This window comes from Pseudophryne corroboree, chromosome 1, assembly GCF_028390025.1.
Source record: "Pseudophryne corroboree isolate aPseCor3 chromosome 1, aPseCor3.hap2, whole genome shotgun sequence".
Lineage (NCBI taxonomy): Eukaryota > Metazoa > Chordata > Amphibia > Anura > Myobatrachidae > Pseudophryne > Pseudophryne corroboree.
In genome coordinates, this window is record NC_086444.1 from 276,214,667 (window position 1) to 276,229,013 (window position 14,347).

Here is a 14,347-nt window from a genome sequence, read left to right on the forward strand (position 1 = left end):
CCGTTGCTATGGTGATGCTGACCAAAGGATGCCCGCATGTGTTCCAGCATACGTCTATACATAAAGGACTTCATCATGTTTGTCATTTTTTTCTTATTTATCTGTGAATATGGAAAGTTTGAAAAATAAGTGGAGATTAATATTAACAGTGTTTGTCTTCTGTGGTGAACTTTAATAAGCTAGAAAACTATGCTAGCAGGGTATTTTTGTTTCCTTTTTATAATAGAAGCAGTTACTAAAGTGCTGATATTCATCATATATTCCAACATTGGCCGATGTACGGCCAGTTCGGTATGGTAAAGGTCACTGGCGTTTCTATAATGGGTGCAGTGTGTGCGGTGCACACGGGCCCCTGAGTCCAGAGGGGACCCCCACCGCACACACTGCACCCATTTTTAACATACCCCTCCGAAGTCCAGCGTCGGCATCCGCAGCGCTATTAGAACTCCATGAAAATGGCTCAGCGCATGCGCAGTAGAGAAATCTCAGGGAAAATGGCCGCCGCGCCATTTTCCCGGAGATCTGCGCATGCGCAGTAGAGTCTGAGCCCTCTAGAGCTCAGACTCTACAGCGCTCCGGTTAGAGAGGAGGGGGCCCAAACGGAGGAGGCTGAACACTATCCTCCCATACCCTCCAACATTTTACACATAAAAATCGGTACAAAGTAGGAAAGGGGGTGTGGCCACATGTAAAGGGGGCGTGGTCATGCCCCATTTTCTATACTTTTAATGGAAGTTTGGAGAGCCAAAAATCGGTACAGACCATAAAAATAAGAATTTACTTACCGATAATTCTATTTCTCATAGTCCGTAGTGGATGCTGGGGACTCCGTAAGGACCATGGGGAATAGCGGCTCCGCAGGAGACTGGGCACATCTAAAGAAAGCTTTAGGACTATCTGGTGTGCACTGGCTCCTCCCCCTATGACCCTCCTCCAAGCCTCAGTTAGGATACTGTGCCCGGACGAGCGTACACAATAAGGAAGGATTTTGAATCCCGGGTAAGACTCATACCAGCCACACCAATCACACCGTATAACCTGTGATCTGAACCCAGTTAACAGCATGATAACAGAGGAGCCTCTGAAAGATGGCTCACAACAATAATAACCCGATTTTTGTAACAATAACTATGTACAAGTATTGCAGACAATCCGCACTTGGGATGGGCGCCCAGCATCCACTACGGACTATGAGAAATAGAATTATCGGTAAGTAAATTCTTATTTTCTCTAACGTCCTAAGTGGATGCTGGGGACTCCGTAAGGACCATGGGGATTATACCAAAGCTCCCAAACGGGCGGGAGAGTGCGGATGACTCTGCAGCACCAAATGAGAGAACTCCAGGTCCTCCTCAGCCAGGATATCAATTTTGTAGAATTTTACAAACGTATTTGCTCCTGACCAAGTAGCTGCTCGGCAAAGTTGTAAAGCCGAGACCCCTCGGGCAGCCGCCCAAGATGAGCCCACCTTCCTTGTGGAGTGGGCATTTACAGATTTTTGGCTGTGGCAGGCCTGCCACAGAATGTGCAAGCTGAATTGTACTACAAATCCAACGAGCAATAGTCTGCTTAGAAGCAGGAGCACCCAGCTTGTTGGGTGCATACAGGATAAACAGCGAGTCAGATTTCCTGACTCCAGCCGTCCTGGAAACATATATTTTCAGGGCACTGACAACGTCTAGCAACTTGGAGGCCTCCAAGTCCCTAGTAGCCGCAGGCACCACCAATAGGTTGGTTCAGGTGAAACGCTGAAACCACCTTGGGGAGAAACTGAGGACGAGTCCTCAATTCCGCCCTGTCCGAATGGAAAATCAGATAAGGGCTTTTTCAGGATAAAGCCGCCCATTCTGACACGCGCCTGGCCCAGGCCAGGGCCAACAGCATGACCACTTTTCATGTGAGATATTTTAACTCCACAGATTTAAGTGGTTCAAACCAATGTGACTTTTGGAACCCAAAACTACATTGAGATCCCAAAGTGCCACTGGAGGCACAAAAGGAGGCTGTATATGCAGTACCCCTTTCTCTGACGTCCTAAGTGGATGCTGGGGACTCCGTAAGGACCATGGGGGATAGCGGCTCCGCAGGAGACAGGGCACAAAAGTAAAAGCTTTAGGATCAGGTGGTGTGCACTGGCTCCTCCCCCTATGACCCTCCTCCAAGCCTTAGTTAGGTTTTTGTGCCCGGCCGAGAAGGGTGCAATCTAGGTGGCTCTCCTAAAGAGCTGCTTAGAGTAAAAGTTTTGTTAGGTTTTTTATTTTCAGTGAGTCCTGCTGGCAACAGGCTCACTGCAACGAGGGACTTAGGGGAGAAGAAGTGAACTCACCTGCGTGCAGGATGGATTGGCTTCTTAGGCTACTGGACACTAGCTCCAGAGGGACGATCACAGGTACAGCCTGGATGGGTCACCGGAGCCGCGCCGCCGACCCCCTTGCAGATGCTGAAGAGAGAAGAGGTCCAGAAATCGGCGGCTGAAGACTTCCCAGTCTTCTTAAGGTAGCGCACAGCACGGCAGCTGTGCGCCATTGCTCTCAGCACACTTCACACCAACGGTCACTGAGGGTGCAGGGCGCTGGGGGGGGCGCCCTGGGCAGCAATGAAAGTACCTATGCTGGCTAAAAATACATCACATATAGCCTCTGGGGCTATATGGATGTATTTAACCCCTGCCAGGTTGTCAGAAAAACGGGAGAAGAAGCCAGTCGAAAAGGGGGCGGGGCCTATTCTCCTCAGCACACAGCGCCATTTTCCTACACAGCTCCGTTGCTAGGAAGGCTCCCAGGCTCTCCCCTGCACTGCACTACAGAAACAGGGTTAAAACAGAGAGGGGGGGCATTTTGTGTGGCGATATTATAATATATTAAGATGCTATAAGGGAAAACACTTATATAAGGTTGTCCCTGTATAATTATAGCGTTTTGGTGTGTGCTGGCAAACTCTCCCTCTGTCTCCCCAAAGGGCTAGTGGGGTCCTGTCCTCTATCAGAGCATTCCCTGTGTGTGTGCTGTGTGTCGGTACGTGTGTGTCGACATGTATGAGGACGATGTTGGTGAGGAGGCGGAGCAATTGCCTGTAATGGTGATGTCACTCTCTAGGGAGTCGACACCGGAATGGATGGCTTATTTAGGGAATTACGTGATAATGTCAACACGCTGCAAGGTCGGTTGACGACATGAGACGGCCAGCAAACCAATTAGTACCTGTCCAGGCATCTCAAACACCGCCAGGGGCTTTAAAACGCCCATTACCTCAGTCGGTCGACACAGACACGGACACTGACTCCAGTGTCGACGGTGAAGAAACAAACGTATTTTCCATTAGGGCCACACGTTACATGTTAAGGGCAATGAAGGAGGTGTTACATATTTCTGATACTACAAGTACCACAAAAAAGGGTATTATGTGGGGTGTGTAAAAACTACCTGTAGTTTTTCCTGAATCAGATAAATTAAATGAAGTGTGTGATGATGCGTGGGTTTCCCCCGATAGAAAATTATTGGCGTTATACCCTTTCCCGCCAGAAGTTAGGGCGCGTTGGGAAACACCCCCTAGGGTGGATAAGGCGCTCACACGCTTATCAAAACAAGTGGCGTTACCGTCTCCAGATACGGCCGCCCTCAAGGAGCCAGCTGATAGGAGGCTGGAAAATATCCTAAAAAGTATATACACACATACTGGTGTTATACTGCGACCAGCGATCGCCTCAGCCTGGATGTGCAGCGCTGGGGTGGCTTGGTCGGATTCCCTGACTGAAAATATTGATACCCTTGACAGGGACAGTATTTTATTGACTATAGAGCATTTAAAAGATGCATTTCTATATATGCGAGATGCACAGAGGGATATTTGCACTCTGGCATCAAGAGTAAGTGCGATGTCCATGTCTGCCAGAAGATGTTTATGGACACAACAGTGGTCAGGTGATGCAGATTCCAAACGGCACATGGAAGTATTGCCGTATAAAGGGGAGGAGTTATTTGGGGTCGGTCCATCGGACCTGGTGGCCACGGCAACAGCAGGAAAATCCACCTTTTTTACCCCAAGTCACATCTCAGCAGAAAAAGACACCGTCTTTTCAGCCTCAGTCCTTTCGTCCCCATAAGGGCAAGCGGGCAAAAGGCCAGTCATATCTGCCCAGGGGTAGAGGAAAGGGAAGAAGACTGCAGCAGGCAGCTCCTTCCCAGGAACAGAAGCCCTCCACCGCTTCTGCCAAGTCCTCAGCATGACGCTGGGGCCGTACAAGCGGACTCAGGTGCGGTGGGGGGTCGTCTCAAGAGTTTCAGCGCGCAGTGGGCTCACTCGCAAGTGGACCCCTGGATCCTACAAGTAGTATCCCAGGGGTACAGATTGGAAGTTCGAGACGTCTCCCCCTCGCAGGTTCCTGAAGTCTGCTTTACCAACGTCTCCCTCCGACAGGGAGGCAGTATTGGAAACAATTCACAAGCTGTATTCCCAGTAGGTGATAATCAAAGTACCCCTCCTACAACAAGGAAAGGGGTATTATTCCACACTATTTGTGGTACTGAAGCCAGACGGCTCGGTGAGACCTATTCTAAATCTGAAATCTTTGAACACTTACATACAAAGGTTCAAATCAAGATGGAGTCACTCAGAGCAGTGATAGCGAACCAGGAAGAAGGGGACTATATGGTGTCCCTGGACATCAAGGATGCTTACCTCCATGTCCCAATTTGCCCTTCTCACCAAGGGTACCTCAGGTTCGTGGTACAGAACTGTCACTATCAGTTTTAGACGCTGCCGTTTGGATTGTCCACGGCACCCCGGGTCTTTACCAAGGTAATGGCCGAAATGATGATTCTTCTTCAAAGAAAAGGCGTCTTAATTATCCCTTACTTGGACGATCTCCTGATAAGGGCAAGGTCCAGAGAACAGTTGGAGGTCGGAGTAGCACTATCTCAAGTAGTTCTACGACAGCACGGGTGGATTCTAAATATTCCAAAATCGCAGCTGATTCCGACGACACGTCTGCTGTTCCTAGGGATGATTCTGGACACAGTCCAGAAAAAGGTGTTTCTCCCGGAGGAGAAAGCCAGGGAGTTATCCGAGCTAGTTAGGAACCTCCTAGAACCAGGCCAAGTGTCAGTGCATCAATGCACAAGAGTCCTGGGAAAAATGGTGGCTTCTTACGAAGCGATTCCATTCGGCAGATTTCACGCAAGAATTTTTCAGTGGGATCTGCTGGACGAATGGTCCGGATCGCATCTTCAGATGCATCAGCGGATAATCCTGTCTCCAAGGACAAGGGTGTCTCTTCTGTGGTGGCTGCAGAGTGCTCATCTACTAGAGGGCAGCAGATTCGGCATTCAGGACTGGGTCCTGGTGACCACGGATGCCAGCCTGAGAGGCTGGGGAGCAGTCACACAGGGAAGAAATTTCCAAGGAGTGTGGTCAAGTCTGGAGACTTCTCTCCACATAAATATACTGGAGCTAAGGGCAATTTACAATGCTCTGAGCCTAGGAAGACCTCTGCTTCAAAGTCAACCGGTGCTGATCCAGTTGGACAACATCACGGCAGTCGCCCACGTAAACAGACAGGGCGGCACAAGAAGCAGGAGGGCAATGGCAGCAAGGATTCTTCGCTGGGCGAAAAATCATGTGATAACACTGTCAGCGGTGTTCATTCCGGGAGTGGACAACTGGGAAGCAGACTTCCTCAGCAGGCACGACCTCCACCCGGGAGAGTGGGGACTTCATCTGGAAGTCTTCCACATGATTGTGAACCGTTGGGAAAGACCAAAGGTGGACATGATGGCGTCCCGTCTGAACAAAAAACTGGACAGGTATTGCGCCAGGTCAAGAGACCCTCAGGCAATAGCAGGGACGCTCTGGTAACACCGTGGGTGTACCAGTCGGTGTATGTGTTCCCTCCTCTGCCTCTCATACCCAAGGTACTGAGAATTATAAGACGGAGAGGAGTAAGAACTATACTCGTGGCTCCGGATTGGCCAAGAAGGACTTGGTACCCGGAACTTCAAGAGATACTAAGAAGGGACTTGCTTCAGCAAGGATCATGTCTGTTCCAAGTCTTACCGCGGCTGCGTTTGACGGCATGGCGGTTGAACGCCGGATCCTAAGGGAAAAAGGCATTCCGGAAGAGGTCATCCCTACCCTGGTCAGAGCCAGGAAGGAGGTGACCGCACAACATTATCACCACATTTGGCGAAAATATGTTGCATGGTGTGGGGCCAGGAAGGCCCCACGGAGGAATTTCAACTCGGTCGATTCCTGCATTTCCTGCAAACAGGAGTGTCTATGGGCCTCAAATTGGGGTCCATTAAGGTTCAAATTTCGGCCCTGTCGATTTTCTTCCAGAAAGAATTGGCTTCAGTTCCTGAAGTCCAGAAGTTTGTCAGGGGAGTACTGCATATACAACCCCCTTTTGTGCCTCCAGTGGCACTGTGGGATCTCAACGTAGTTCTGGGATTCCTCAAATCACATTGGTTTAAACCGCTCAAATCTGTGGATTTGAAATATCTCACATGGAAAGTGACCATGCTGTTGGCCCTGGCCTCGGCCAGGCGAGTGTCAGAATTGGCGGCTTTGTCTCACAAAAGCCCATATCTGATTGTCCATTCGGACAGGGCAGAGCTGCGGACTCGTCCCCAGTTTCTCCCTAAGGTGGTGTCAGCGTTTCACCTGAACCAGCTTATTGTGGTACCTGCGGCTACTAGGGACTTGGAGGACTCCAAATTGCTAGATGTTGTCAGGGCCCTGAAAATATATGTTTCCAGGACGGCTGGAGTCAGGAAAACTGACTTGCTGTTATCCTGTATGCACCCAACAAACTGGGTGCTCTTGCTTCTAAGCAGACGATTGTTAGTTGGATGTGTAGTACAATTCAGCTTGCACATTCTGTGGCAGGCCTGCCACAGCCAAAATATGTAAATGCCCATTCCACAAGGAAGGTGGGCTCATCTTGGGCGGCTGCCCGAGGGGTCTCGGCTTTACAACTTTGCCGAGCTGCTACTTGGTCAGGGGCAAACACGTTTGCAAAATTCTACAAATTTGATACCCTGGCTGAGGAGGACCTGGAGTTCTCTCATTCGGTGCTGCAGAGTCATCCGCACTCTCCCGCCCGTTTGGGAGCTTTGGTATAATCTCCATGGTCCTTACGGAGTCCCCAGCATCCACTTAGGACGTCAGAGAAAATAAGAATTTACTTACCGATAATTCTATTTCTCGTAGTCCGTAGTGGATGCTGGGCGCCCATCCCAAGTGCGGATTGTCTGCAATACTTGTACATAGTTATTGTTAACTAAAAAGGGTTATTATTGTTGTGAGCCATCTTTTCAGAGGCTCCGCTGTTATCATGCTGTTAACTGGGTTCAGATCACAGGTTGTACAGTGTGATTGGTGTGGCTGGTATGAGTCTTACCCGGGATTCAAAATCCTTCCTTATTGTGTACGCTCGTCCGGGCACAGTATCCTAACTGAGGCTTGGAGGAGGGTCATAGGGGGAGGAGCCAGTGCACACCACCTGATCCTAAAGCTTTTACTTTTGTGCCCTGTCTCCTGCGGAGCCGCTATCCCCCATGGTCCTTACGGAGTCCCCAGCATTCACTACGGACTACGAGAAATAGAATTATCGGTAAGTAAATTCTTATTTTTACAAACGTCTGAACTTCAGGGACTGAAGCTAGTTCTTTTTTGGAAGAAAATTGACAGGGCCGAAATTTGAACCTTAATGGATCCCAATTTCAGGCCCATAGACACTCCTGTTTGCAGGAAATGTAGGAATCGACCCAGTTGAATTTCCTCCGTCGGGCCTTACTGGCCTCGCACCACGCAACATATTTTCGCCAATTGCGGTGATAATGTTTTTGCTGTTACATCCTTCCTGGCTTTGATCAGGATAGGGATGACTTCATCTGGAATGCCTTTTTCTCTGACGTCCTAGTGGATGCTGGGACTCCGTCAGGACCATGGGGAATAGCGGCTCCGCAGGAGACAGGGCACAAAATTTAAAAGTTTGACCACTAGGTGGTGTGTACTGGCTCCTCCCCCTATGACCCTCCTCCAAGCCTCAGTTAGGTTTTTGTGCCCGTCCGAGCAGGGTGCAATCTAGGTGGCTCTCCTAAAGAGCTGCTTAGAAAAAGTTTGTTAGGTTTTTTATTTTCAGTGAGTCCTGCTGGCAACAGGCTCACTGCAACGAGGGACTTAGGGGAGAAGAAGTGAACTCACCTGCGTGCAGGATGGATTTGCTTCTTAGGCTACTGGACACTAGCTCCAGAGGGACGATCACAGGTACAGCCTGGATGGGTCACCGGAGCCGCGCCGCCGACCCCCTTGCAGATGCCGAATAGAGAAGAGGTCCAGAAACCGGCGGCAGAAGACGTCTCAGTCTTCATGAGGTAGCGCACAGCACTGCAGCTGTGCGCCATTGCTCTCCGCACACTTCACACCAGCGGTCACTGAGGGTGCAGGGCGCTGGGGGGGGCGCCCTGGGCAGCAATGTAATATACCTATTCTGGCTAAAATATATCACATATAGCCCCTGGGGCTATATGGATGTATTTAACCCCTGCCAGGTTCCAAAAAAAACGGGAGAAGAAGCCCGCCGAAAAGGGGGCGGGGCCTATTCTCCTCAGCACACAGCGCCATTTTCCTGCCCAGCTCCGCTGCGAGGAAGGCTCCCAGGACTCTCCCCTGCACTGCACTACAGAAACAGGGTAAAAACAGAGAGGGGGGGGCACTTATTGGCGATATTTATAATATTTGAGCTGCTATAAAGGGAACACACTTATTAAGGTTGTCCCTATATATATTTATAGCGCTTGGGTGTGTGCTGGCAAACTCTCCCTCTGTCTCCCCAAAGGGCTAGTGGGGTCCTGTCTTCTATCAGAGCATTCCCTGTGTGTCTGCTGTGTGTCGGTACGTGTGTGTCGACATGTATGAGGACGATGTTGGCGTGGAGGCGGAGCAATTGCCTGTAATGGTGATGTCACCCCCTAGGGAGTCGACACCAGAATGGATGGCTTTGTTTATGGAATTACGGGATAGTGTCAGCACGCTACAAAAGTCGGTTGACGACATGAGACAGCCGGCAAACCAGTTAGTACCTGTCCAGGCGTCTCAGACACCGTCAGGGGCTGTAAAACGCCCTTTACCTCAGTCGGTCGACACAGACCCAGACACTGACACTGAATCCAGTGTCGACGGTGAAGAAACAAACGTATTTTCCAGTAGGGCCACACGTTATATGATCACGGCAATGAAGGAGGCTTTGCATATCTCTGATACTGCAAGTACCACAAAAAGGGGTATTATGTGGGGTGTGAAAAAACTACCGATAGTTTTTCCTGAATCAGAGGAACTGAATGAAGTGTGTGATGAAGCGTGGGTTACCCCAGATAGAAAACTGCTAATTTCAAAGAAGTTATTGGCATTATACCCTTTCCCGCCAGAGGTTAGGGCGCGCTGGGAAACACCTCCTAGGGTGGATAAGGCGCTCACACGCTTATCAAAGCAAGTGGCGTTACCGTCTCCTGATACGGCCGCCCTCAATGATCCAGCTGATAGGAGGCTGGAGAATACATTAAAAAGTATATACACACATACGGGTGTTATACTGAGACCAGCAATCGCCTCAGCCTGGATGTGCAGTGCTGGCGTGGCTTGGTCGGAGTCACTGTCTGAAAATATTGATACCCTGGATAGGGACAGTATTTTACTGACTATAGAGCAGTTAAAGGATGCATTTCTTTATATGCGAGATGCACAGAGAGATATTTGCACTCTGGCATCAAGAGTAAGTGCGATGTCCATATCTGCCAGAAGAAGTTTATGGACGCGCCAGTGGTCAGGTGATGCGGATTCCAAACGACATATGAAAGTATTGCCGTATAAGGGGGAGGAATTATTTGGGGTCGGTCTATCGGATCTGGTGGCCACGGCAACGGCCGGAAAATCCACCTTTTTACCCCAGGTCACCTCCCAGCAGAAAAAGCCGCAGGCTTTTCAGCCACAGTCCTTTCGTTCCTATAAGAACAAACGAGCAAAAGGACATTCCTATTTGCCCCGAGGCAAAGGAAAGGGTAAGAGACTGCAACAAGCAGCTCCTTCCCAGGAGCAGAAGCCCTCCCCGGCTTCTACAAAGGCGTCAGCATGACGCTGGGACCTTACAAGCAGACTCAGGGGCGGTGGGGGGTCGCCTCAAACATTTCAGCGCACAGTGGGCTCACTCGCAGGTGGACCCCTGGATCCTGCAGGTAGTATCTCAGGGTTACAGGTTGGAATTCGAGAAGTCCCCTCCTCGCCGTTTCCTAAAGTCTGCTTTGCCAACGTCTCCCTCCGACAGGGCGACGGTATTGGAGGCCATTCACAAGCTGTATTCTCAGCAGGTGATAGTCAAGGTACCCCTCCTACAACAGGGACAGGGGTATTACTCCACGCTATTTGTGGTACCGAAGCCGGACGGCTCGGTAAGACCGATTCTAAATCTAAAATCTCTGAACCTGTACATACAAAAATTCAAGTTCAAGATGGAGTCACTCAGAGCAGTGATAGCGAATCTGGAAGAAGGGGATTTTATGGTGTCCTTAGACATCAAGGATGCTTACCTTCATGTTCCAATTTGTCCTTCACCCAAGGGTACCTCAGGTTCGTGGTCCAAAACTGTCATTATCAGTTTCAGACGCTGCCGTTTGGATTGTCCACGGCACCCCGTGTCTTTACCAAGGTAATGGCCGAAATGATGATCCTTCTTCGAAGAGAAGGCGTCTTAATTATCCTTTACTTGGACGATCTCCTGATAAGGGCAAGATCCAGAGAACAGCTGGAGGTCGGAGTAGCACTAACCCAAGTAGTGCTCCAACAACACGGGTGGATTCTGAATTTTCCAAAATCCCAACTGATCCCGACGACACGTCTGTTGTTCCTAGGGATGATTCTGGACACTGTTCAGAAAAAGGTATTTCTTCCGGAGGAGAAAGCCAGGGAGTTATCCGATCTAGTCAGGAACCTCCTAAAACCAGGAAAAGTATCTGTGCATCAATGCACAAGAGTCCTGGGAAAAATGGTAGCTTCTTACGAAGCGATTCCATTCGGCAGATTCCATGCATGAACTTTTCAGTGGGATCTGCTGGACAAATGGTCCGGATCGCATCTGCAGATGCATCAGCGGATAAAATTGTCCACAAGGACAAGAGTGTCTCTGCTATGGTGGTTGCAGAGTGCTCATCTGTTAGAGGGCCGCAGATTCGGCATACAGAACTGGGTCCTAGTGACCACGGATGCCAGCCTGAGAGGCTGGGGAGCGGTCACACAGGGAAGAAACTTCCAGGGCGTGTGGTCAAGCCTGGAGATGTCTCTTCACATAAATATACTGGAGCTAAGAGCAATCTACAATGCTCTAAGCCTGGCAAAACCTCTGCTTCAGGGTCAGCCGGTGTTGATTCAGTCGGACAACATCACGGCAGTCGCCCACGTAAACAGTCAGGGCGGCACAAGAAGCAGGAGGGCAATGGCAGAAGCTGCAAGGATTCTCCGCTGGGCAGAAAATCATGTGTTAGCACTGTCAGCTGTGTTCATCCCGGGAGTGGACAACTGGGAAGCAGACTTCCTCAGCAGACACGATCTGCACCCGGGAGAGTGGGGACTTCATCCAGAAGTCTTCCACATGATTGTGGTCCATTGGGAAAGACCAATGGTGGACATGATGGCGTCCCGCCTCAACAAAAAACTGGACAGGTATTGCGCCAGGTCAAGAGACCCTCAGGCAATAGCTGTAGACGCTCTGGTAACACCATGGGTGTACCAGTCAGTGTGTGTGTTTCCTCCTCTGCCTCTCATACCAAAAGTACTGAGAATTATACAGCAAAGGGGAGTAAGAACGATACTCGTGGCTCCGGATTGGCCAAGAAGAACTTGGTACCCGGAACTTCAGGAGATGCTCACGGAAGATCCGTGGCCTCTACCTCTAAGACGGGACCTGCTTCAGCAGGGACCGTGTCTATTCCAAGACTTACCGCGGCTGCGTTTGACGGCATGGCGATTGAACGCCGAATCCTAAGGGAAAAAGGCATTCCGGAAGAGGTCATCCCTACCCTGGTAAAAGCCAGGAAGGAGGTGACTGCACAACATTATCACCGCATTTGGAGAAAATATGTTGCGTGGTGTGAGGCCAGGAAGGCCCCGACGGAGGAATTTCAACTCGGTCGATTCCTACATTTCCTGCAAACAGGATTGTCTATGGGCCTCAAATTAGGGTCCATTAAGGTTCAAATTTCGGCCCTGTCGATTTTCTTCCAGAAAGAATTGGCTTCAGTTCCTGAAGTCCAGACTTTTGTAAAAGGAGTACTACATATACAGCCCCCGGTTGTGCCCCCATCCCAAGTGCGGATTGTCTGCAATACTTGTACATAGTTATTGTTACAAAAAAATCGGGTTGTTATTGTTGTGAGCCGTCTGTTCAGAGGCTCCTACGTTTGTCATACTGTTAACTGGGTTCAGATCACAAGTTGTACGGTGTGATTGGTGTGGCTGGTATGAGTCTTACCCGGGATTCAAAATCCTTCCTTATTGTGTACGCTCATCCGGGCACAGTATCCTAACTGAGGCTTGGAGGAGGGTCATAGGGGGAGGAGCCAGTACACACCACCTAGTGGTCAAACTTTAAAATTTTGTGCCCTGTCTCCTGCGGAGCCGCTATTCCCCATGGTCCTGACGGAGTCCCAGCATCCACTACGGACTACGAGAAATAGATTTATCGGTAAGTAAAATCTTATTTTTCCTTCAGGATCCGGCGTTCAACCGCCATGCCGTCAAACGCAGCCGCGGTAAGTCTTGGAACAGACAGGGTCCTTGCTGGAGCAGGTCCCTTCTTAGAGGTAGAGGCCACGGATCTTCCGTGAGCATCTCTTGAAGTTCCGGTTACCAAGTTCTTCTTGGCCAATCCGGAACCACGAATATAGAGCTTACTCCTCTCCATCTTATCAATCTCAGTACCTTGGGTATGAGAGGCAGAGGAGGGAACACATACCCTGACTGGTACACCCACGGTGTTACCAGAGCGTCTACAGCTTATTGAGGGTCCCTGGACCTGGCGCAATACCTGTCGAGTTTTTAATCATGTGGAAGACTTCTGGGTGAAGTCCCCACTCTCCCGGGTGGAGGTCGTGCTGAGGAAGTCTGCTTCCCAGTTGTCCACTCCCGGAATGAATACTGCTGACAGTGCTATCACATGATTTTCCGCCCAGCGAAGAATCCTTGCAGCTTCTGCCATTGCCCTCCTGCTTCTTGTGCCACCCTGTCTGTTTACGTGGGTGACTGCCGTGTTGTTGTCCGACTGGATCAACACCGGCTGACCTTGAAGCAGAGGTCTTGCTAAGCTTAGAGCATTGTAAATGTCCCTTAGCTTCAGGATATTTATGTGAAGTGATGTCTCCAGGCTTGACCATAAGCCCTGGATATTCCTTCCCTGTGTGACTGCTCCCCAGCCTCGCAGGCTGGCATCCGTGGTCACCAGGACCCAGTCCTGAATGCCTAATCTGCGGCCCTCTAGAAGATGAGCACTCTGCAACCACCACAGGAGGGACACCCTTGTCCTTGGTGACAGGGTTATCCGCTGATGCATCTGAAGATGCGACCCGGACCATTTGTCCAGCAGGTCCCACTGGTGCGTGGAATCTGTCGAATGGGATTGCTTCGTAGGTGTCATAACTGAGGGCCTGAGCTGACGGGAGGCAGCCTCAGTTGTAGGGACTGTCACAACTGAGGGCCTGAGCTGACGGGAGGCAGCCTCAGTTGTAGGGGCTGAGGTGTAATGGAACCTGGCAGGTTGTATCAGACCCCTAGACATGTAGATGAATTGCCCGAAGGCGTGACCACGACAACCAGGAATAAAAGTCAATGATGTTTATTTATGACAACTCCGCAACACAGCAGCAGTAAAAGAAAACGTAAAAGTCAGCAAAGAATAAATACAGTTCCTGGGTACTACAGGATGGCAGGAGCCACAGGGCACTGGTAGTGTGAGATAGTTCTTATGATCTTCTAGATGGAAAGTCCTTACCAGGCCCGACTGTAGCAATGGAGATAACCCAGGATTGTGCCAGCTGGTGTTCCAGGAAAAGCTGGGTTGCTGAAGATAAAACAGCTGCTGTGGATACTGGCTGGAACCAGACTGTTGTTAGCACGGAGTGGATACTGGCTGGAACCAGTTAAATAATAAATGAACTTGGGAGCGATGAAATATGAACTGAAATGTAGAACTTGAGAGCGGAGAAATAATAATACCGGTGGAGAGTGGTAAAGTGTAGAAAGGACACCGGCCCTTTAAGGGAAGCTGTACTCTGCTGGAAGCTGAGCTGGAAGCAGGTAATGTTGT